A 22,485-nucleotide genomic window follows, 5' to 3' on the forward strand; every position below is an offset into this window, starting at 1 on the left:
AAAAGGGGGGGGGGAGGGGGAGGGGGAGGATGTTAAGAAAGCTATTAATTTCTAATAAATCATCTTGTCCTAATCAGCTGTTCTACTGCTCTGACTGCTCTCCGATGGGCTGAGGCTTACACTTACCTGTCTTCTGAAGACAAATCGTAGAAGGCCATGATAGCTAGCAGAGGGAAGCTGGAATATGAGACTGGTGAGTTTTGAGCTTCAAGCTGCCTCTGGCCTCCTGGTTAACCTCAAAAGTTTTGACTGTCTCTCTCTACAGTGTAAGAGGGCTCCACAGAATCTAACTTTCTGTTTCAAGGTACCACCCCAATGCAAACAGGTGTGCCTAAATAACCTCAGCCTGTTTATTGTAAACATACGCTCTAGTAGATGTACTTAAGGATTTTCTGCTTCACTAGTGTGGTCTAGAGAAGAAAAAAATCTATAATGTCTACTTATTAATACAACTAGTGATCCTTGGCTTTTGATTTAAATATATATATATTCTACTTTGTGTAGTTAGAATATTTCTGACCATTAGTGGTGATTGATGTGTGTTATTTGAGGCTTAATAATTGAATTAGTTTGAATAGAAGTTGATCACTACTATTCACAAAAAAAAATTCCTAAAGACATGAATTTTCCTTGGTCTTTGATCTTGTAAGCAACTGCTAAACAAAAGCACAGAAATAAAGTTGTCTGGATCCATCCCTTTCATTCTGTTTTGTAGTAATTGATTATAATATCCTATTCCTTTATATACCCTTGCTATATGTCCCATTGAAATCATTAAAAAAGGGCATGCGATGTTCAGGAAGAGGCTAAAAGATCTGCTTTTTGTTCATTAACCTTATGTACAACTAATTCTGCATTGTGGTGTTGTCTGTATTTATTACTGTTTTTTTTTTTTTTGAGTTTTGGATGCTGGGTCTACCTTTGTCAGCTTGTCTGAACTTCTATATGGCTTTTGTCTCTGCAGCTACCCTATTCTAGAAATTGTATGTGATTTTATGTGGTGATAAGGGGTACTGATTAATTTCCTGGCAAACAGCAATTGCTCAGATTCTTGTACTATTTTTGTTTCCTTAAAAGTATTGCTTGTAAGAGAAAATCAGTATTTCTGCACTAGGACTTTACCACAACAGCTGCAGTCCACAGTTATACCCCAGATGAAATGTGTTCCTGTGCTACTGGGTCTGCAAATTCTGCATGAGAACCTGAAGCATGAAGCTAACTTCAAGTTGTGTGTACTTACTGATGATGAATTGGAGGCAAAGATGAAGGAAGCTACCTCCATAAATTAGTTTGGTTTAGCTTTTAGCATAAGTCCTAATGTCTGCTGGTTGAATAAAGAATTGCTGTTTGGTTGTTGGGTTTTATTTTTGCCTTGTATTGCCTCGTGTTATCTACTGTTGATGATACTGTACCTGTGTTTTCTTTTAATATGGCTGTTTCCTGTGCGCAGGGACCCAACTATTTCACTTTACCCGAAGATCAGTTGTTGGATCAGTGAGGAGAAAGCACAACATACTTTCTTACCAGGCCTTAATTATTTTCCACTACTGCAGCTCTATTTTCCAGTGCTGGCCCTGTGGAGGGATTATAAGGAAGAACAGTGTTCTACCATTAATCAAATGTCTGTATGTGGATGAGTCCTTCTGTATGTGCATGTCACTTACCAGTTTTCTGCATATGATTTGATCTACTAATGAGTGAATGCTACCCTAACTTTATACTGATGATTTAAAGCAATCTGTAGCACAAGCCCAACAGCACTTACTGTGTTGCATTCTGAGTTTTAACCATAATTAGAAATGGTCACTAAGATAAGCACATTGTCCTTGCCAGAGAAAGGACAGGAAATTTTGCTGCCAACGGAAGTGCAATATCAAAGCTTCTGCCAAATCCTTTTTTATTAATCTGCAATTAGAAAGTCTCTCCTTTTCTGTTACTGTTTTTTTCGGAGTTATTTGTTTTTATTCCAGACTTCTTTCTGCATTTTGCCATGGCTGGAAGATTTCAAAAGATCTAATCCAGATTCAGGCTCTAAATCCTGTTTTTAAAAATAAAACAGGGAAATGGAGAGAGCAACAACAGAATTAACCATCAAAACTTAATTCCAATTAAAATAAAGTATAGGTAAATCTTGAGGCTTGATTTAAGTTCTGCCTTAACTTCACCATGTTTTTCACAGTTGTAATTCCTGAAACTCTTCAGAAGAATTTGTCAGTACTATATAGTGAACAGCTCACACAATTGTAATGGCCCTAGCAGGTAGCTGCTTCTCTCTGAGATCACTTGCCTCTTCACTACTGAGGCTGGCAGGCCCCATTCTCTTAAGCTGCAATGAGGATCCAGACTCATTTGTAGGTGCCTTGCATATTTAATAATGGTTAGTATTTTAATAATTGTAGTTTCATTTAATGTAATTCATTCAAAGATCTTGAAGTATGTTAGAAGCTTGTGGTCTGATCTTTTTTTATTTTAGTAGTGACATGAACACATAGGTTCCAGTGACTTTAGTAACAGCAGTAAGTGCTCAGCTTTCTATGAGGATTAAGCTACAAAAAATAACATTATACGTTTCAATGATGAAGTTCTATATGAATGTTCTTTGAAGACTTGTTTGGAATACATTTCCTGAAAATGACTCTAAGAGGTGCATTTGTAAAACAGTAGCATAAAAAAAAAAAAAGCTTCAATTTGCTTCTTGCCTTGTGGTGAATTGATCTAGAGCAGGCAGTTGATTTTGAGAGGTGTGACCTAACTGCAAGGATTTTGTTTAAGTGTGTGTTCTCATGGTACATTGCTCTTTTTACAAGAATATCAGAGTAGTCAAAAAAAGCGCTCATTCTGAGCATGGAATGTAATCATTAGAGCTTAACACAAATGCTACATAAAACACCTAATTTTACTTATTAGAGTGAGGGATAAGGCCAAAAATTTGTTATTCTAGTTGGATATTTTTGTTTTATCTTGCCTTTAGAGACTGCTGCTTTGAGGTAGTTTCCTATAAATTCTACTGAAGTCCTCCTTGGGCTTGCCTACTATAAATAAATGCTGATAGACTTGTCAAGGCCTAGATTGAGAGCAGTCTGTGTTATCAAACTTATCCCTGTGTTTCTGGAGTCCATGGTACTTAGTGTTGTGTCAGTCAGAAACCTGGCTTAGCTGGTGTTTAAGACTAATACATAGTTATCTTGTATCACTCAAATAGCATAAAGGCCTGCAAAACTTATCTGGTTTTCTGCAGTGTCGCCATACATGTTGTTTCTGGTAATGTGTTTTCTGTGTAACTTGTTTGTTTTCCGTTAACATCCATCTAGTCTGGAGTGCATGGTTATGTCTTTAATTTGAGTGAATTGATACATACCTGAACAACGAACTTCATGCAGCCTTTTACTTTTTCATAGTCCCATTTTAAAGCAGTCTCACCAAGCAGAAAGCATTTTCACACCAATAGACAGGATGTTAGAGAAGTGCCGTGGATGGGGACCCATTTCTTTAATATGAAGAATGGGAATAATTAAATGAAACTTAAAGGTGCAAAACCTCCTGCTTGAAGAAGCATGTTCTTCCCAAGGGAACAAGACCAGACTCAGGGCAGAAAGTGTGCATCAAATTAAGCACAGTCAGCTGGTCCATGGACATGACTGTCCTGCTGTACTCCACCCTGGTGCAGCCTCACTCAACACTCTGTGTGGCTTTGGTCATGACAGTATAAGGACATAAAACAATTAGCATACAGAGGAGTGCTATGAAGATAATGAAGGGTCTAGAAGATAAGGAGTATGAGGAGTGGCCAAAGTCACTTGGTTTGTTCAGCCCAGAGCAGAGGAGTATGAGGTGAGGCCTCATGGTGTGAGGGGCAGGCACTGATCTTTGCTATCTGGGGACAGCGACAGGACCGAAGAGAACACCATGGAGCTGCATCAGAGGAGGTTCAGGCTGGGTGTCAGGGAAAGGCACTTCACCAGGAGGGTGGTTGATCACCAGAACAGGCTCCCCCAGGGAATGGTCATGGTCCCAAGCCTGCTGGAGTTCAAGAAACATTTGGACAATATTCATACGCATCATCTGACTTTTTGGGTGGTCCTATGTGAAGCCAGGAGTTGGACTGGATGATCCCTGTGCATTCCTTCCAATTTGGGATATTCTGTGGTTCTATGGTTTTGTGAGTGCCCTAAAAATGCTTATGTGCTGTTACAGTCATATGTTTTAATCTGATTAGAGGAAATATGGCAAGAGATCTGTCTGTATAAAGAGGAGGCAGTGGCTGTCCTTTCTCACTGTGAAGATAGATCAGAGAGGTCACTATTGTTGGGCTACAATTGCCAAGAAATTCTACTCTGATGCTTTGCTGTTACACATTGTGACAGACAATAATGTAATTAAAATGCCTGACTAAAGTAGAAACAAAGGAAGTGGAAAACAAGTCTGTCTTGTTTTTAGTACTTTTCATAGAAGTTAATTTTTATTTTTATTTTTTTTTTCTTTCTCTGTGTAAACTTAGATCTTTTAGTAAAGCTCACTAAGTGGTCAAAGCAGGTTGCTTTTTGTATAATACTGCATTCAGGCTTTCTGTCAGGTCTGTGAACTCATGGTCAGGTTAGGCCAGGCTCAGATTTGTGCAAAAGTAGTTTTCCATTGAACATCTGTGCTGCAGCTGTGGCTCAGTGCCATTGGTCTGAGTAAACAAGTAGCCAAACCATAGGATGAGGAGAAGAATAGCTTTAGTTCTTAAAAAAAAAAAAAAAAAAAAAAAAAAAAGTGATTATGGTTTTTAATTACCTCGCCCTTAGAGAAGTTTGTGACTTGATGTCACAGTGTCTCTGGAAAGAGTTCTGGATTTCTGCTAGTCTTATCAAATGTATACCTTCTCAATGCCTAGTGTAGTAAAAAGGTTGACTTAGCTTAAATAGTAGCTACTGACTACATTTTGGCTCAAATTGGGAATTGAGGGGTAAGGCTAAAAATAAAAAAAGAATAAAACAACCCTTCAAAGATAAGTTTGGGGTTTTAACCAAAGTTTTAACCAAGTTTTGACTTTGTAGAGTGAAAAGTGGCAATAATACTGCTCTTCCTTCCCCTCCCCTCCCCTCCCCCCCCCCTTTTATGTGCTTTTTAGGTGGTATTTTAGAATTGAAGACTTGAGTTCAGGTCTAATTCTAAATCCTTGAACCAGTATTGAGCCTTCAAATGATAATAACAGGTAAAAAGTCTCTCCTGGAACCTAAAAGCAGCCAGCAGTAATAAAGGGACGTTTTTTAATTAAGAGCTTACAGGTGACCTGTGAGCCATACTGAAGCTGCTAGGTTAGTACTGTGGTACTGTCTATTATTTGACCTCAACTGTTAGGGAAATTCCATGTTTAAAAAACAATGAAAATAAAACAAGGGGATCTGTAAAATAGTGCTCTCACTTCCTGACAAAGCCCCAGGAGGCAGTTTGCATACCAGCTTTAGTTGAAGTAGTGAGATTAAACTGTAGAAGTAAGCAGTTCTTAAGCAGTAGATGTCTTTCCAATGTATGTCTAAGGACAGTGTTTGGCAGCCACCTCCTAAAAGAGGGAATCTCAAGCCTGGAGAAGGAGGAGCAGAATTTTCCCTGAAAAAAAGCAAGTTATTCTGCTGTGGGTGTGCAGTGGTTTTCTCTCCAGAGCTAGCCTGTGGTATAGGATGTTAAGGCACCAGTAGAGAGAGCCATTGTTTCAAGGATGTGTGAAAAGTAATATAGAATGGTACAATCTGTCGTCAGGGCACAACACTAAAGTGTGTTACTACAAAAGATCACGTTACTTTTTAGGTTAAAAAAAAAAAAAAAAAAATCATGGAGATGAATCTTCCCCTCTTATGCCTTCCACAGCTCCCAGACATCTGGGCAAAGTTGCCTAAGGATCACCTAACAGAAAAGTGTACTCGATGTTTCTTTCAGGGACCTAGGATATATGCAGAGCTTTTTGTTTTACAGAGTGGGAGCAGTCTCATGTCCCTTGGGATGTTGTTCAGGAAAGGGCTCAGGGAGATGTGAATTCAAACTAAATACATAGTTACGAACCTCATAACTTAACCTCAAATGTGGTGGGGATCAAATTCTATGTAACAACATGAACAATTACTTCTGAACTTAGTTGCTGCTGAGGCTTACAGCACTATTGAAAATGCTGAATCCTTAGTGTGGGGGAGTTGCTATTGTCTTGTTCTGAGCTTCCTTCTGAAGGGGGTACACTGGTCTTTTTCTGGCTGTAAGGCTGATATTTCAAACCCAAGAACAAACATAGCATTCCCAGCTGTTCTGTTCCCTGTGACTCCTTGTAAAGCTAGAATGAGCCTATTTACTTTAGTTGGGGCATGTGTAGCTTCTTGGCAGCTTCTTGGCCCATGAAAAAGTCCTATGGGACTTCAGAACTTGAACAAATTTCAAGAGAAGAATTGACTGAAGCTGTGACTTATCACCTTGCTGCTTGCTGGAAACTTCCTGAACTCTGGATGTTGCATGACCTTAATTGGTGGAGGATTTTTTACCTTGCCAAACCTTTCTACTGTAGGGGTAATGAAATCTGAAACCAGGCAAGTTTTGCATGCCTCTGAATTTCATCACAAATCACAGCTCACACCTCTTATTTCTTGCCTGGGGGAGAAAAACTCCAGTATCTTTCTGTCTCCAGAAAGGAGGCAACGCCTGTATAGTTCCCCCATGCTGGCCAATTATATTGACTTAATCAAAATTGAAGAAGGAGTTAGATAGCAGTTTGTATATGATACTGACATGTAGAGCCCTGTACAACCTAAGGCTAGTCCTGATGAGACAGCAAGAAGAAAGCAGTGATGGCAGCATGAAAAATAGCTTTGCTGATACCTCTTGCAATTGTCTCTAGAAGTTGTGAAGTGCAGATTGAAGAGCAAGGAAACTACCTTTTGTCATACAGAACATCTTCTTTAGGTGGTTAGGAGGTTGTGATTTTGGGAGATCTACTTAAGGCATCAAGAAATGACAGTATGTGGTAAGAAAAGTTGAACCTCTGTGATGCAGGCTATGGAATAAAAATACCTAGAGGGAGAAAATTCTTTAAATAGGCCTTTTTTTTTTTTTTTTTTTTCTCCAATGACAACACGAAAAAGGAAACTTCCCAAGGCTGTGGTCTGTTTCTTTTATATCTGTTCGAACCCTCAGAAGCTCTTAAGCCTCGTGTGAGTTCTCGCTAATACCTTTGCAGGCTTATTTTTTATTATTTTGTGTTTTACTAAGTTTAAAAGGCTTGATGTCACAGAGCTAACTCGGTATTGAAGGAACCAGGAACACAATCAGGGAATGCATGCTTGCTGCTCTGAATGGTGTATAGGTGTAAGAGTGGCTATGCTCTTTCTGCTGCTTTGCTGCCCACCTTCTGCCTCACCAGGAAAGTACAGCTAAAAAAATAAGCCTTTTGACCATAAAGCAATCGCTGCTCTGTGCTGTCAGTTCCACCAGCCCTCACTGCTGCTTCTACCGTCTCAAGTTACTGTTCACGCTGTCTTCAGGTAGTCCAGAGTACAATCAGCAGAGCATATTGTGGTAATGCTAGTCCTGACTAACACCAGCAGTAAATGTGCTTTAAGGTAGCTGGGGGTATATGCTATAGATTTAACTAAACTCTTTGCTTTTTTCCTCCTTGGCAGCTGCACTAATGTCAAGAATGCTAATACTGAGAAAGTTACCAGTGCTCAGCTGGCAAAAGTGTGACTGGGAGGGAGAAACACTCTTTAGTTGCATTGTACTGTTTATACAATAGTGTAAAAGGTGGGAAGCACTCATGGAATTAGAATAATGGGAGAATTCTTAAATTACCTCAGATTGGTGGGTTTATGAAGTGTTCCACCAAAACAGCATAACCTATAATGGAAACCTCTTTATTTACATGACTTGAATCCTGCAGTATTTTTGGCATGTTGGGATGCATCTTATCTTTCTCACCTCTTTTTCAGTGTCCTTTAAACACTTTTCACCTTTACGTGACCTTATTGATCTGAGATTTCAAGCCTTCAGGAACCTTACCACAGTATCAGCTTTGCAGGAAGTAGTACTTTGCCTTGAAAGATCTAGGGACTTTTGGTAGGTTGTTGTAAGGAGAAGAGAAGGAAAAGAAACTAACATAAAAACGAGTTCTGTGGAAGCAGCTCTAGAGGGAGTTTTCAGAGCCGAGATGTACAGTTGTTACGGGCTTACTAACAAGAAATTCCATATGTGTGGAGTTCAGAAAAGAGAAATCAACTAAGAGATGAAACCCATGCTGTGTGAAAAGGTGTGCTTTAGGAACTTCCCTGGTGTGAGCAATGGGTAGCTGGGAGAGTTAAGAGGTTTAGCTAACAAATGCTGGAGAATAACAGATAAGAGAATGAAACTCCCTCACTAATGCACTGCACTGTTTTCTTTAGTGTTAAAAACAGCAGGAGAGAGCTGGTATTGCTCAGTGTTAGCCAGTCTAGCCTGATACACACATGAAGGTTTTGTACATGTGAGGTACAAAAGGGAACATATAGCTGTTTTCCATCAGTTTTCTTTGTTGAACTTTGCCCCAATCTTTTCCATCCTCCTCTTGGAGTTCATATGCCTCACTTTAGGCCTAAGTTACTGAGTACTGTTCCACTGCCAGCACAGCTTCCTGTGCATGATCTGGGGCCATGGTACGTAGAGATTGAGCCTGAAGTGACCTGATGGCAACCTCAGAGTGACACAGAGGTCACTTTCATAAGTTGGCTTGTGACCTGTATGATGCTGAACTTCTGCCAAATCACTTGCTTGGAATAATAAGCACAGTGGTAAAAGCTGCGTAAGAGAAAGTGCTGGGATCTGGTAACAAAAGCTCAGAAATACAGGTAACTAATCCTCTCTGGAAAGATACCTAGCAACAACAAAGGTGATTAAGTTCCTAGGCAGAACCACTGAAATTACATGGGAGAGAAGAGTGTAGCTAAAGAGTTACTAAAGCTTTTCTTGTAATGGAATTCTTAGCAAGAAGTGTCTTTGTGGACTCATTGTTGGTTAGTGATGCATGACAGGCCCATGATACTTAAGACTCAGTTAAAGGTGGTGTCTGTGCCTTGCTCCTATTTAAGCAATGAGGAGTTAATTTCTGTGTGACACTTAAACCCAACAACAACCAAAAGGGTGCTACTCCTGGGAGACATGCAAACTATGAGAATATGGTGAGTGACTTTGTAGAGAAACATGTACCGTTTCATAAGAGCAGGAGGACAAAATTTTATTTAGAGTGTCTAGTCTTTTCAGAAAAGTCAAGGTACATCTAGCTCTTTTTTATTTTAAGAGGAATTTTAGCTTTTGAACTGCCTCTGTAAAAACTATAGTGTTTTTCCTCAAATTTCTGAACTGAAAGAGCCATACTTAAAAACAAAACAAAAAAAAAAAAAAAAAAGGAAAGTCAAGACTTGGAGAACTAAATTGAGCATTAAAATGGATTTGTACCATCCGTCTCCTTAGACATGAACATTGCTAGGCTTAATGAGAAAGTACTGAAGCAGAATGACAGTTTCTTATTAACTCAACAAGACTTGTCTAGCTATTTCCATGCTGCTTTCACTTGCTCATTAATGACCTTCTGCACTATAAAAAGAATAACCCAAACACTGTAAGCCCCTGGGAAGACCTTTTTATATGGTCTATCAGATGTTAAATGGCCTGCTAGCAGTGAAGAAACAAGCCTGTGAAATGCTAATCAACTTTTTACTTGTCCCTGTGCCTAGACAAAAATAAGAAAAAAAAAGACTGATTAAATTGTCTACTGCAAGATAACAAATGCAGGTGACATGCTAAGCCTGAGTCAGTGGTGTCTGCACTTCATTCCAAGTGAATCCAAGTTGACTTCAAAGTAATGGAGTCACAGCTGTAAGTAGCTCAGAAGAAAGATAAAGCTGTCAAACTTTCCATGAACACCGAGTGAGCTGCCTAGAAGGAAAATGTTTGTCATTGGCCCATCATTCTAAAAAAGCAAAAAGTGTAGGAGGAAGGAAGTTAAAATAACATGTATGTAAGTGATTGCTTCCTTTGTGTGCTGGCTGGGTATCTCAAGGGGGGAAATGGATTCCTTTGTCAGAATCTGAGCAGCTTCTTGCAGATGAAGCTAAAAAGCAAATGCTGTCCAGATCTGCTTTCTCAGTCTAGGGCTCACTTCTGCTATCACTTCCTTGCAGCTGCATGGAATTGCATAAATAATTCCTAGTAGTGCCTGGCTATGGCTAGCCAGATTACCTGTAACATGGCTGCTGCTCACTATGGTTGGGGAGTTGATAAATTGGGTTGTCCATTCAAAGCAATTTCATCTCTAGTGGATTTTCGTTGAGTCCAGTGAGCTCTACTCAAGTCTTGTCTGTCAATATGGAAGATAGCTGTGGTGATTGGGAGGAGCAGCTCAGAATACCTAGAGGATTAATACTATACGAACTCACTGCAGCGGAGCCTTCAAATATACGCTATTTTCTGTTCTGAGTGTCTATCATGCATTGGAAGCTTGGTAAATTTGAACTGAAAGCTGTTGATGACTTTCAAACTTTTTAGTGATCCTTGATATTGTCACCAACAACTGAATCTGGAACAGTTTTTAAAATGAGATGAAACTTGAATTTTGATTTTCTTTTGAGTTTATCTGAGTTGGCAATTGGTAGACATGAGAAGACTTACTTCTCTAGGCATGAGTGCAAGTCTATTGAATCTAGCAGTATCTAGGTACCTATATAAAATAAAAATAAATGCAAGCACAATTCCCTTTAGACTGAGATCAGTGATTTGGCTTGATACTAAATCCTCTAACCTGGAAAGCTTGCAGCTGTAAAAGAAACAGTATTTAATAATAGACCAAGACTTGATTTCAATGGAAGCATTGTCTGAGTAGGGACATCAGAGCTTGGTTCCAGAGCACCAATAAAAAATAATAATAAAATAGCCTTTTTATTTATTGGGCACTCAGACTTGAAGACTCCCAGGTGCCTATTAGTCTAAGGGCTTGTCTGTACAAGAAAGTTAGTGTGCAATAAGTTGAAATATGAATTTACAGTGCCCAACTCCTCTGTGCTCCCCCTGTGCTTGGATATTCTTAATGCACAGTAACGGTGCCTTTCTCTCTGGCAGCTCACTCAGCTTTGAAAGTGAAGTAAATCACATTCTGCTTAATGCCTGCGTGGTGAGTGAGTGCTAAATAGCCAGTGCCCTCCAAATCTGAACCCAAACTTCCTCCTCTCTACTGAGGTTGAGGGTGATGTTGAGTAGAATTCTGCCTTTGTCCACTAAGATAAGTACTGTTCTGCTGATTTTTTCAGAAGGGAGGAAAATAGTATTTTCAAAAAATCCCTCCACTTCTTAATACAGCTTTGGGAATGTAGGAGCTTAGGTCAGGAAGTTTCAGTATAATTCTATGTAGAGAGTTATTTTCATTGATATTTTACAATTGACAGTTACTGAAAGAACTTAGCCATTTCTTAGTCTATTTTGCATGCTGTGTTCTTGAACCTGGCCAAATGTGTGTATGTGTCTATTTAGTGAACTGGATTGAGGTTCACAAAATTTTTTACTTGGTTTGCCAGTTCAGATCCATTCAAATAAAATGCTTTTGTTGGCATATATGGAAGAGGCAATGTAGCATTGGGATGAGAACATGGAGAAGAAAGAAGGGAGGGAAGGTAAGTGGATGTTTGCTATGTGAGTTTTTTTTTTTTGGTGGCAGTGCTGATGTTTGCTTATGTTTTGAAACTGAACGGAAGATGGAAGATGCCTGGACAGCCCCCAGTTTGCTGAGAATTCTTGTCATAAATGTTTGGCATAGAAAAATCTGACTACTAGAGAAACCTTGAAAGATTTTTTTTTTTTTCCTCTTAACCTAGAAAGGAAAGTGAAACTTTTGACTTGCAAACTCATCAGTTCAGGGGGGCAAAAAGTGAACAGGAACAGTTTTGCTAATTCAGTCTAATCCATACTTGATCTGTTAGTATTTCACCTACTAAGAATATTCTTTCATCCTTGATGCTCTGAAAATGTTGCGGCTTGCATATAAAAGATAGAAATGGATTGTGAATTTTGCACCTTCCACAGGATTAATGACACCTTGCAGTTCTGCTTTGGGTACCCATGGTATCTCATAGGGATTCAGAAGAGAACCAAAGTCAGACTCAGTCTCTTTATCCTGCATTAATCTGAAGCTTCCAGAGACACCATCCTGACTTTGCAGCTGAGTTGAGAAACAATGCTTCTGTTTCCTAGAGGAAAAATGAGGGATGAACTAGATAAAGGTACATACTCAATAAATGGTGCCTCAAGAATTATCTTCCTTTTGTGTAACATACCAGGAAACTAGCTAGTTACAGGTAGGGATCTACTTTCTTGTCTGTTTCTGCTTTTGTGTGTGGTTGAAAAAGAAACACATTAATGCTGAAGTGAATTACTGATTTTTTTTAACCATAATTGCCTTGTTAAACAAGTAAGAATTATCCAGTGGAAAACTAAAGAGGCTGAAAGAAGCATTGCTACTCCTGTCTGTCATACTATAGTGTGCACAGAGAAGATTCTTCAACATTATGAGAAGGCAGGGATACTTGGGGGGGGCTGCACCTGGAGTCCACACACTGTCCATTGCATAGCCCTGTTCTGTGGGAATTCCTCCATAATCTCAATGCCATGTGACTCAGGCAACAAAAGGTGACTGGGTTTTGCCCACAGTGAGTTGTCTTCACAGGATGACTGTGGTTAACTAGTCAGCATTAGCTATCAAGTTTGCAGCCAGACTAGATTAAGGAAAAAATACATATTTCAGACACGCTGGGAGAAGGTTCTCATCTAGGTCAAATTTTGCCTTGACCAGCTGATGTTGTGTACAGAACTTGTCCTGCCTGTGGTGTTTGTAAAGCTGTGCTGTGCATTGACCTGATGAGGACATAGTTGAGATCATCTGTGTTGTAACTATGGTGAGGATAAATGTAAACCGTCTGCTCTCTGCACAAGGATTGTGTAGCTACAAGTTGGAGCATCAGCATTAGTTGGGTAACTTTCTTCTGTCCAAAGGAATTGACCCCCTACTGAACTTCTGGCTGAGGGAAGGGAAAAATATTTGACTGTAAATGACCAGCACAAAGACCAGGAGAGAGACTGTCAGGCTAGGTCTTAAAGCATCTCATCTCCTGATCCTTTTCTTAAGTCACTATAGCATATGTGTGTCTATCCATGCTGAATGAATTCTCAAATTGTGCTGTTTACTCCCTTGAATAATAATCTTTAATTAAAAGAAAAATGATAGTATGAGGTAATGACAGATAGCACAGAGAAAACATTGGAAAGTGAAGAAAGAAATGTCTGGGAGCAACAGCAGTACTGACATTCCCATGTTAATGATTCAAGAACTTTCTGACTGCTGTAGATGCAAAAATGGTAGTTGCTGCAGTCTGCAATGTTTTGGGCACTTCAGGGAGAACTTAGAAATTAAACAGTAATGGATCTCCCATTTGTTCCCAAAAGATACTTCCAGCTCTCTCCTGCAAGATGTGCAGTGGTCTCAAGATGCAGAATGTGCCTTTGCAGGTTTAAGCCTGTAGTTAATTAATCTGAAATCCCTCCTATCTGGGCTGACTAGTTAAGAGAACTTAATAAATTATTGTGACACTGATCTCTAAGAAAATAGGCAATACTCACAGTTATATCATAAGGTTTATCTTTGCCAGGTTTGCCTGAATGTACCCTTAATATCCACTACAGCTCCACCTCTCTCCTTTTCACCCAAGCACAAATACCAGTGATTCTAGTAGCTCTTAAATCATGTTTTCCTTTAGCCTGTGTTTTGTTGTAACTGCATTCACCTCCCCTGCTCCCTATTCTGTTTTGAGGTCAGACATATGTGTCAGATACTATGTTTTATCTGGGACGTGCAACTAATGACTCCTGATTTTAGGGAACATGGTTTTAATTAGCTCTCTTCCTTTCCTCTGGTTGCTGAACAGAGCTGGCCTCAGGTGGAATTTTTTAATTGTGCTACTGCTGTCTCTGTTACACAAGCTGGAGTTCTGTTGTGCAGAATAAATTTGAGACAAAAATAAAATGTCTTGTAGCAGACTTCACAAGACTGGTCAAAACTCTTTAAAATTTGTGTAAACCGTTGTTTTTGTGTGGGTAGTGATATGTACAACAAGTCAGGAGATACTGCCTTTGCTCATTAGGTTTGTGTGATTTCACTACTTGTGTTTACCAAGTTATTTGCTGCTGTTGTTTGCATGTGGCTATGCAGTGGTGGTGCTGGTGTTGGCTGTTTCTGCTACCTCTGTAGGAACTGGTTTCCTGAGAAATTCAGGGAGCCCCAGGCTTTTCCCTCTTCTCCCTTTTCTCCTGGGTGTCAGTTCTCATGCTAATAACCCTTTGACTAAGTTTGCTACTTTGTCAGTTTTATTTTTATTTACTTATTTCAGGGCTAGTTTCTGTCTAAGTGCTCGAGCTTTTGGATTCACAGAGGAGTTAGACAAATGCCAGGTCTGGCATAAGGGAAGCAGGGCGTGGAGTACGTGGCAGGCTGGGGGAAGACTCTAGTGTGGGACTACCTGCTTTGGCATGGTCGGCTGTTTGGCCTGGCTCACTGAACTACACTTGAGGTTTGCAAAGGGATAAGCTGTCTCCCTCCTGTTTAGGAGAATTATCCTTATTTTGGAAGTAAAGCTAGGAGCATGACCAAAAACAGTGCTGGGTCATGACGCAGTAGTGGCTCAAACACCCAACTGCCAATTTCCTTTACTGTGCCAGGCTCTGGATGCACTGGAAGATGCCCGTCTTTTAGACAGTGTTGGAGAGAACAACTCTGTGACTTTGTGGGCCCTTCCCTGAGTATAACATACTGGTGGTAATTTTTTTTTAACCTAAGGCCTTGCTCTAAGCTATTTAAGTACACACTGGTAAAAAGCTATCTCTCGTTTGAATATACCAACCTCTTATCTATACAACCCCCAGAATCTCCTATCTCCAAGGCAGAGGTTTCCAAGATTTGGGTGGGTTCCCGTGAAGATAAATCACATTAGAGGCATGACCTTTATCCTTGGAGCTATTTAAACAGCTCAAATATCTATTGACTTCATGCCTTGTGATTTCAGTTGCTGAAAAGTGAACACACTAAAGAAAGGAAGAGTTGACCTGTAGTGTATCAGATTGATGATATCTTTGTTTATAGAGCACCACAAATACAGATGGCATTTTTCTAACAAATTCTCCCTCCGAAGCTACTGTATTGTGGCTAGATATGTTTGAGGAGTCAGTGCATCCATATAGAATCTAGCAAAAAAGAAGATTAGTCTATTGTAAATGTTAAAGATGCTTAAGGAAAGATGAAGACATGAGCACAACAACTGGGAGCCATCTTTATCTGGAAGTAAATGTTCCTGGTGATGGTAAAGAATTTTCCTTACATCATTTTCCTGTGTGTAATTCTGCATCTTTGTGGAAATTTTCTGTTTGAAGAGAAAATGGAGCCATAGCTAATCAAGTCGGGAAGGTGTAATCTAGAGCACCACCATCAGTACATTTAATAAAGAAAGGTATTTGCATTTGCCCCTTAAAGATGAGCAGACTCAGTGTTTTTTACTGAAAATTACAGCAGAGTATATGGGACTCCTTGTCTTCTCTAGTTACAAAATGGATCCATTCCCATGGATCTGTGCTCTGGAATAATCTTATCAAAGCAAAACTCAGGTTTATACTTTAAAAAGCTGTGAAAAAAATACTTAATATAATCCAACGTGATACAATACCTACCAGAGTTTGGAGACGTGTGGAGCTATAACCTAGGAACTGATTAACTCACTCATCAACGCTATGTTAACTTTAGCCTATTTACTAGACTTCTAATGACCAGAAACACACAAAGGACAGCTATAAACTGGGGACTGTGGAATCAGTAATGCAAGGATTTTAGAAGATGAATTATTTCTTTAGACTTTGTTTCCCCGTAGGAATATTAACTGTGTGTTAAGGCTGCATGAACAGGTGATGGTGCTGCGTTTTGTGTTGCTCTTTGCTCTGAAATATGTTCTGAAAGTGCTAAATGTATTGTTCTGGGTGGCCGATGCGGCTCTGTAGCTGTTTGGTAATGTTACGTGATTGTGGAAGCATAAACAGTGCAGGAGGAGGCTTTTGTCTTTCCTATTCCTCTCAGTGTGTATCTTGTTTCATCCATCTTTGTAGATTTCTGACTGTCATCTCAGACCCTGCTTCTGCAACAAGATCTGTAGGAACAGATTTCTGGATGGAAGTTTAGGCGTGTCCTTGGACTAAGATCCCTTGCACAAGGTCTTTAAGTTAGTCTGCTATTTTGTATATATATTTCAAAACAGCAAAACTTTAGTTTGGAAATAAGCACTGAGGTATTACCTCTTCCCTGCTTTGTGTTTGTTCACCATCATTTCACATCTTCATCTGAGCACTGAGATAAAGCTGATAAAGAGTAGCTGTCTGTGAAGGAGCTGATTCCTGCCTTGCTGCAAACACCGTTGTCTGGTCACAACGTGGGCACTGACAGAAGACTTGCCCGGTTTCTTAAATACAATCTCAAACTGTGAGTGCCGTTTTATGCCAGTTCTGCTATTTGGGAATGTTATCCAGCCCACTAGTGACTGAATAATTCAATAATCTAGGTGTAGTGTTTTTGTTTTGTTTTGTTTTTACTTCTACAACTGAAAGCTTCCCTTTTCTTGAGTTAGCAAGTTAAGTTTGTCATAAAGGTATATGGCAACATACTACACAACACACAAAAATGGCTGTCGCAAAACAAAAAACACAACACTGATCTCTGTATTTCTAAAATTCAGAAGCTCTCCTTTCTTCTGGACAGCTGCCTCCAAAGACTGGAGTTTTCTGTGAATATGGCTGTAAGAATTTCAGGTCAACGATCTACAATGAATGATATTTAATATCTGAAATATTTTCAGAAATAGTTTTCATAACTGCAAATATTAAAAATTAACTCCTGAATGTACTTCCAGACTGGCTTTGATAGCCAGTCCTTTTCCTGATTTTTGGTGGTGTAATGTCGTTGGGAACAATAAGACAGCCACAGTTTTGCAGAGCAGAGGCAGCTACATTTCACCAGTGATGTGGTCCAGTCTATAATATGCTTTCATAGTTAAAGGTTTATTTTTTTTCAAATGTTTCTAAAGTGCTTTGAATTAAGTTGCATGGAATTTTGTGCGATTACAACATCTGTTCCTCCCTGAGATGGTGATGAGCTTGTGTAAGCTGGAGGAGCTATACAGCAGTAAACTGATGACGCTGCATGTGTCCCTATGAAACTGTGAAGAGCTAAAAGCAGGTTGGTGTGTTTCTGTGGTGTTCCACCCTATGGCTTTTGCACTGTGGCTCCACTTGAACATCAGGAGGGAAGGTTGTCTCAAATGCTGGCAGTGTCTGGAAGCAGTAGGTTTTGGACAGTGTTAAAAGGTCTCCTGGGTGACCATGGAGATACTGTTATAGGTGAAGGAGAGCATTCAGCTGGCATGCTAAGCTTCTGTCATGCTGACAAGGACCTGAATAAAAGTTTTAGGTCTTGTCTTACCATATGCATAGTCTGTCCTTTTGATATTTATCCATCATACTGCTTCTTGATCCTGCTTTTCCTTGTGAAGCTTTTCCAAGATGTTTTTTCTTACCACAGTTATTTCTACAAATTATATTTCCAAAGGTGTTATTCTGTGTTAGTGTAAACTCTCCCAGCTCAAAAAGATAATGTCTCTATTCTGTATTTTAAAAGTACCATGTACATTTATGATACTATAAAATAATTAGCTTGAATAATAAGGAGCTCATTAGGGTTATAGATTTTAAGTGTTATGATTAGATTGTGATGGGATGGGTATTAACTTGCAAAGTACCTATCCTGCTAGCTGTTGCTTACATATAGTAATCCTCACTATCTATCATGGTAGAATCAAAGAAACTTAACTGTAAATCACTGCACATTTTGGATGTACAGATTGACTGGCAACCTTTGCGTAAAACCAGCCCAAGGCTGGAACAGCACAATTGTTGCAGATCAGGACAGAGGTGGATTGGCACAGAGGTGTGGGAAGTTCATTTAATGCAAGTTGTAGCTGGTGGTATCAGTGCTTCACTTTCATGAGCACAGAGCTTAACTTTGCTGCCAGCCTGGCAACTTCCCACTGGGATAATGTGATGCAGCTGCAAGATTGTTTTGGCTCTGTGCTAACTTTTCCCCATACCTTTTTAATAGTCTATCTCCTGCCTTTCCCCATCCAGTCATAAAAGTTCCTAACATTTGTTCTACTTTTAAGAGCTAGCTAGTAAGGGCATGGCAGCTGATAAGAGCCAACACCCTTCCATAAAATTGCACCTTTTCAGCGGTGAACTATTCTGCCTTTTTGTTAATTTCCAGAGTAGATTCTGGGGGGTATGAGTTTTTTTGGGTGGTGTGGTGTTTTTTGTTGTTCATTTGGGTTTGTTTTTCAGGTAGCTATCCTTCATACCACTAGGGTGTGTTAAGCCGCAGTTTGTATTTCTGTGACTATTTGAAAACAAGAATGAATTTTTTTGGAATGGAATAACACTCTAGCTTGCTTGAGCCTTGGTCAAAGGGATATGAAACTCTGTGATCCACTCTTGAAAGACAGAGGGCTTCTTCAGTTTGTTGGTCCTGCCTTGTTCACAAAATCAGGACTTAGTTTGACTTTCTAGAGACTAGATGCATAGTCATGAGTGCTCAGCTTGATGTGGTTGTCACAATTGTTTTGTAACAAAAATAATTATTAATGTTGTAATTCATAGGGCAGAATGAGATTTGTTTTAATCTAAAAGAGCTTTTACTACCCAGCTTTCTTGAATTTCAATGATTGAGAAATTAAAAATAGTATGGTAAGCTTCTTCCATACATAGCTTCAAACCCAGAAACACTAATACAGCTTTTAAAAGCAGAACAAAGCCTTCCTTTGAGGTAATGAGGAAGCCATCAGAATAAGTGTGAAGTAAAGCTAGCTAACTGCACTCAGCCTTTGGCTGCAACCTCCTTGCTTGGAACCTGCAACAAAAATCCACTCAACTCATCTCTCCTCACAGGATGACTTCTTTTTCTGGAATTTGACCTTTAAATGAAAATTTAAATTGTTATGATTTTGTGTGGGGAAACCACAAATATGGCTGAGTGTAAACCGATGTAGTGACAAATGTTAATGCCTGCAAAGACTGAAACAATAGACCAGGGTGATGAAAACTGTGCTTTCCTCCTGCTTAATTAATTCCTTACTTTTTTTATGGCGCATTGGCCAAGGTACAAATTTCCAAGAACCTGAACTGACCTCCCCAGGAAAGGAGAGAAACTGCTTTTGTGTCCAATTACCCTCTTTCTTAGTAATGCAGTGACAGTTTCAACAGTAGTTTAGTAAGATCCATTGCTTTCTACAGCCAACACGGTAATTAGTTCTGATTTCTCTTCTAATGGTCTTTGTGTCTTTGCCATGACAAACCGTTGTTACAGGAGATCTTTTTTTGACACTTTTGTTGGTGCCATTGTGTTACAGATTGGCTGGGGAGCCTATTGAAGACCTACGATTAAGACCTGCAAAAGATCTGGGAGAATTTCATTGACCAGATTTTTTCTAAGGCATCCCCCGGGCTCACAGGCAGGCCCTGTTCTTTGCCTTGTGCCTTCCTGTTCCAGCCAGTCAGAGGGTCGGAAGGAAGCAGGTTCAAACATGTGGAGGCCCGAGGTAAGAGTTAAATAAACCTATAGGAGCGTGAAAATTCCACTTCTAACTAACTCCTCTGGTTTTGGAAAAAAAATGTGGGTGGCGTGCTGTTAGGAGCAAGCTCAGTGTACTTAGGACTGACTGTATATTGGGAAATTCAGCTTTCAGTTTGTATTTTTTCAAAATAGTTTGCCCCAGTGTCTTGACAACGTGGAATAGGAAGGCAGCAAGAGGTTAACAGGTAATGTGTATTGGAAATAACTGGTCAGTGTCTGGAGGGTGCCAGGGTGCAGTCCCCAACATGTAAAGGCAGACGTCTGCAGGATGCTTTAGGTTCCTGAGATATTTTTATGAATGAAAGGTGCTTATGACAGGAATGCATGCTGAAATAGGCAGTATTAACAATGTCTCTACAACCTCCTTATCTTCTCCAGTAAATCTACCCCTGAAGATAAATGTTTAATAACATTCCTATTGGGTTGTACTTTTTGAAGGTGGTTGAACTAATGACCCATGATCCAACAGATCCATTTGTAGTGAACAGCACTGTTCAGTCCTGTGTTGCTGATTTAGCAAGATGTCTGCTTAATTTATTGTTTCACTGTTGAAGTTCTTGCTCGCTGCTCAAGCCTAATGCAGTGAATGTAGCCCACCTTTCAATTGCAGAAGGGCAACAATTTTCTTATATGTATAAAACTTAATAAAAATCCTACAATATACAGGGAGTCGGTAAATAGGTGTGCATGCCACAGAAATTCGAGTTGTTGCTTCATTGTGATTTGGTCAGGTAACTTGTGCGGTAGTAGCTGAGTACACAAAACTTCTGTTGGAAATACCTGTGAATGCAGCTGAAATTTGCCTTGGTCATTAATACTCCTGCACTCAAATAGCTTTTTCCTGCAAACCTTAAAGAAAGGTGGAAATGTGGCTAAAGTAAATTTGTCTCACACTTCAAACAAATACCTGTGGAATTCTTTCTATTCGGCAAATGAAGTGCTCCTAATCACTTCAATGGGAATTTGTCTCGTTTAAGGAATGCAGTATCCTGACCTAAGACCCCTGCTAGCACTTACGTAATGAGACCCACTGAACCATGTGGGACTACTTAAGCACATGAGTAATTTTATGGACCTTTGTGCAATATGCAGGACCAGGACAATGATTATGCCTACAGTCACTGATTTTTGATTGCAAAGTAACAGATGTAAGCATTAGGCTGGAGTGACAGTGACCCCAGTCATGTTTTCTTGCCACTGCATTGGGAATAGTCTCCTCTAATTCTTGGCAGAGGATGATCAAGACAATTGCTTTCATAAATCCTGAGAAATCTTCCAGTAGCTATTTGCTCACCATTTTTTGTTAGATTGTCTGGCCTGCATTCCAGGAACTTCCTGTAATAAAAAACAAATGCATAAATAAGTTGCCCCCCTCCCAATTCTGCTGTCACTCAATTATTTGCTTTGTTAGAAAGTTCTGCAGTTCAGAGTAATGATAATTAAAGTGGGTGGGACTGTATGGGGAAAGAACTACTTTTATTAGATACTTTCCTTAACAATTTTTTTTCCTTTTTTAAGTATTACTCCCACGTTTGAGGTGTTTTATTGCCAACTCAGATACGAGGCATTCTTTTTTGCATCCCTTTATAAAAGAATTATGTTGATGCAACTGGATCCTGATGCCCTCAGTTTGTACTCTCAGGTTTTGGAGTTCTTGCCAGTAACACCTTATTGAGGACCTGGACTGAACGGTGTCAGATAAGGAACAATCTTCCCACTGTTAAAAAATAGCCTTTAATTTAGTAAATTGAGAGACCAGCTGAGGCACCAGGGAAGGAAGCAGCAAAACAGAGCAAAAAGATTCCCTTCACAGCCTGATAATTCTGTCCTATACTTAATATGAAAATGACAGGTATATGAGAAGGCTTGCTACAAAACTTAAGTGCTTCATATGCTTGATTACCAAAGCTTTATTTTATGTAGCTTTGTGTAAAATATGTTTGTGTTTGTATACTTATATTATTGCAAGGGTGTAAAGCAACACAGGGAAGGGAAGTTGCCTTTTGAGACTATTGAGGCTTTGTCCCCTTTTTATTGTTCACAGTCAAGTCGACTTGTTTCCATCTTCTAACTTTGTCTAAAATAATGCAGACCTTCCAATGTAAGCATTCCAGTTTAAAGCCCTACCTTAATCTCTTTTTTTCTGCCTGGCTTCCTTTATTTCTCCCTCTGTTTAATATGGCTAGGTACTGATCCACAAGTTTTATTAGAAAAAAAAATGCTTTCTCAGATGAGATTTAGTGGTCATTGCATCTGTATCTTCAGGGCTGCCCATTATTGCATGTTCACTGAAAAAATTGTCTTCTCCTGAATGACAGGATATGGCTTAATCCAGATACCTGTACAAACCACAGAGGGTGGGGGGGATTGGTGGAATGATCAGAAAATTCTCAAAAAGAAGTCCATGTTTCTGCAAGGGAAAATGTGTAGGGAAAAGAAGTTTCTTTTAATAGACTGGATGAGATATCTGCGAGAAGGGAAAACAGGTAAGATTATAGACCTTCAAGCCTTTTTCCAGGTATGCTGATTACCTACTCACTTAGGGCAATATGCTTAGATTTTCCCAGAAATATTTTATGTATTATCATAGCAAATTTTGTAGGCAGGTTTGGTTTATGCCTTATTACTCATTTCTTGAGTTAAAGAGGTTTGATGTGCATACCTGTGAAGATTGGTTCTGGTTTCAAATGGTAAGTTAGTCTCCTGCCTTAGAGCTTTTTGATGAGGATCTTGTATAGTTC

General features: G+C 39.5%; 2 long non-coding RNA genes across 3 annotated transcripts in view; both read left to right on the top strand.

Moving 5' to 3' along the window:
* Positions 1–22,485, top strand: part of LOC118170232 — a 101,090-nt gene that overhangs the window by 883 nt on the left and 77,722 nt on the right. For both annotated transcript variants that reach the window (XR_004752584.1, XR_004752583.1), the window contains exon 2: positions 78–193. This is a non-coding gene — a long non-coding RNA (uncharacterized LOC118170232). The remainder of the gene's footprint in view (positions 1–77; positions 194–22,485) is intronic.
* On the top strand, positions 15,850–19,134 carry LOC118170233. Its single transcript, XR_004752585.1, has 3 exons — positions 15,850–15,981; positions 16,180–16,284; positions 19,060–19,134. It is a non-coding gene; the product is annotated as an uncharacterized LOC118170233 (long non-coding RNA).

The sequence above is a fragment of the Oxyura jamaicensis genome, chromosome 7 (assembly GCF_011077185.1).
Source record: "Oxyura jamaicensis isolate SHBP4307 breed ruddy duck chromosome 7, BPBGC_Ojam_1.0, whole genome shotgun sequence".
In the NCBI taxonomy this organism is placed as follows: Eukaryota; Metazoa; Chordata; class Aves; order Anseriformes; family Anatidae; genus Oxyura; species Oxyura jamaicensis.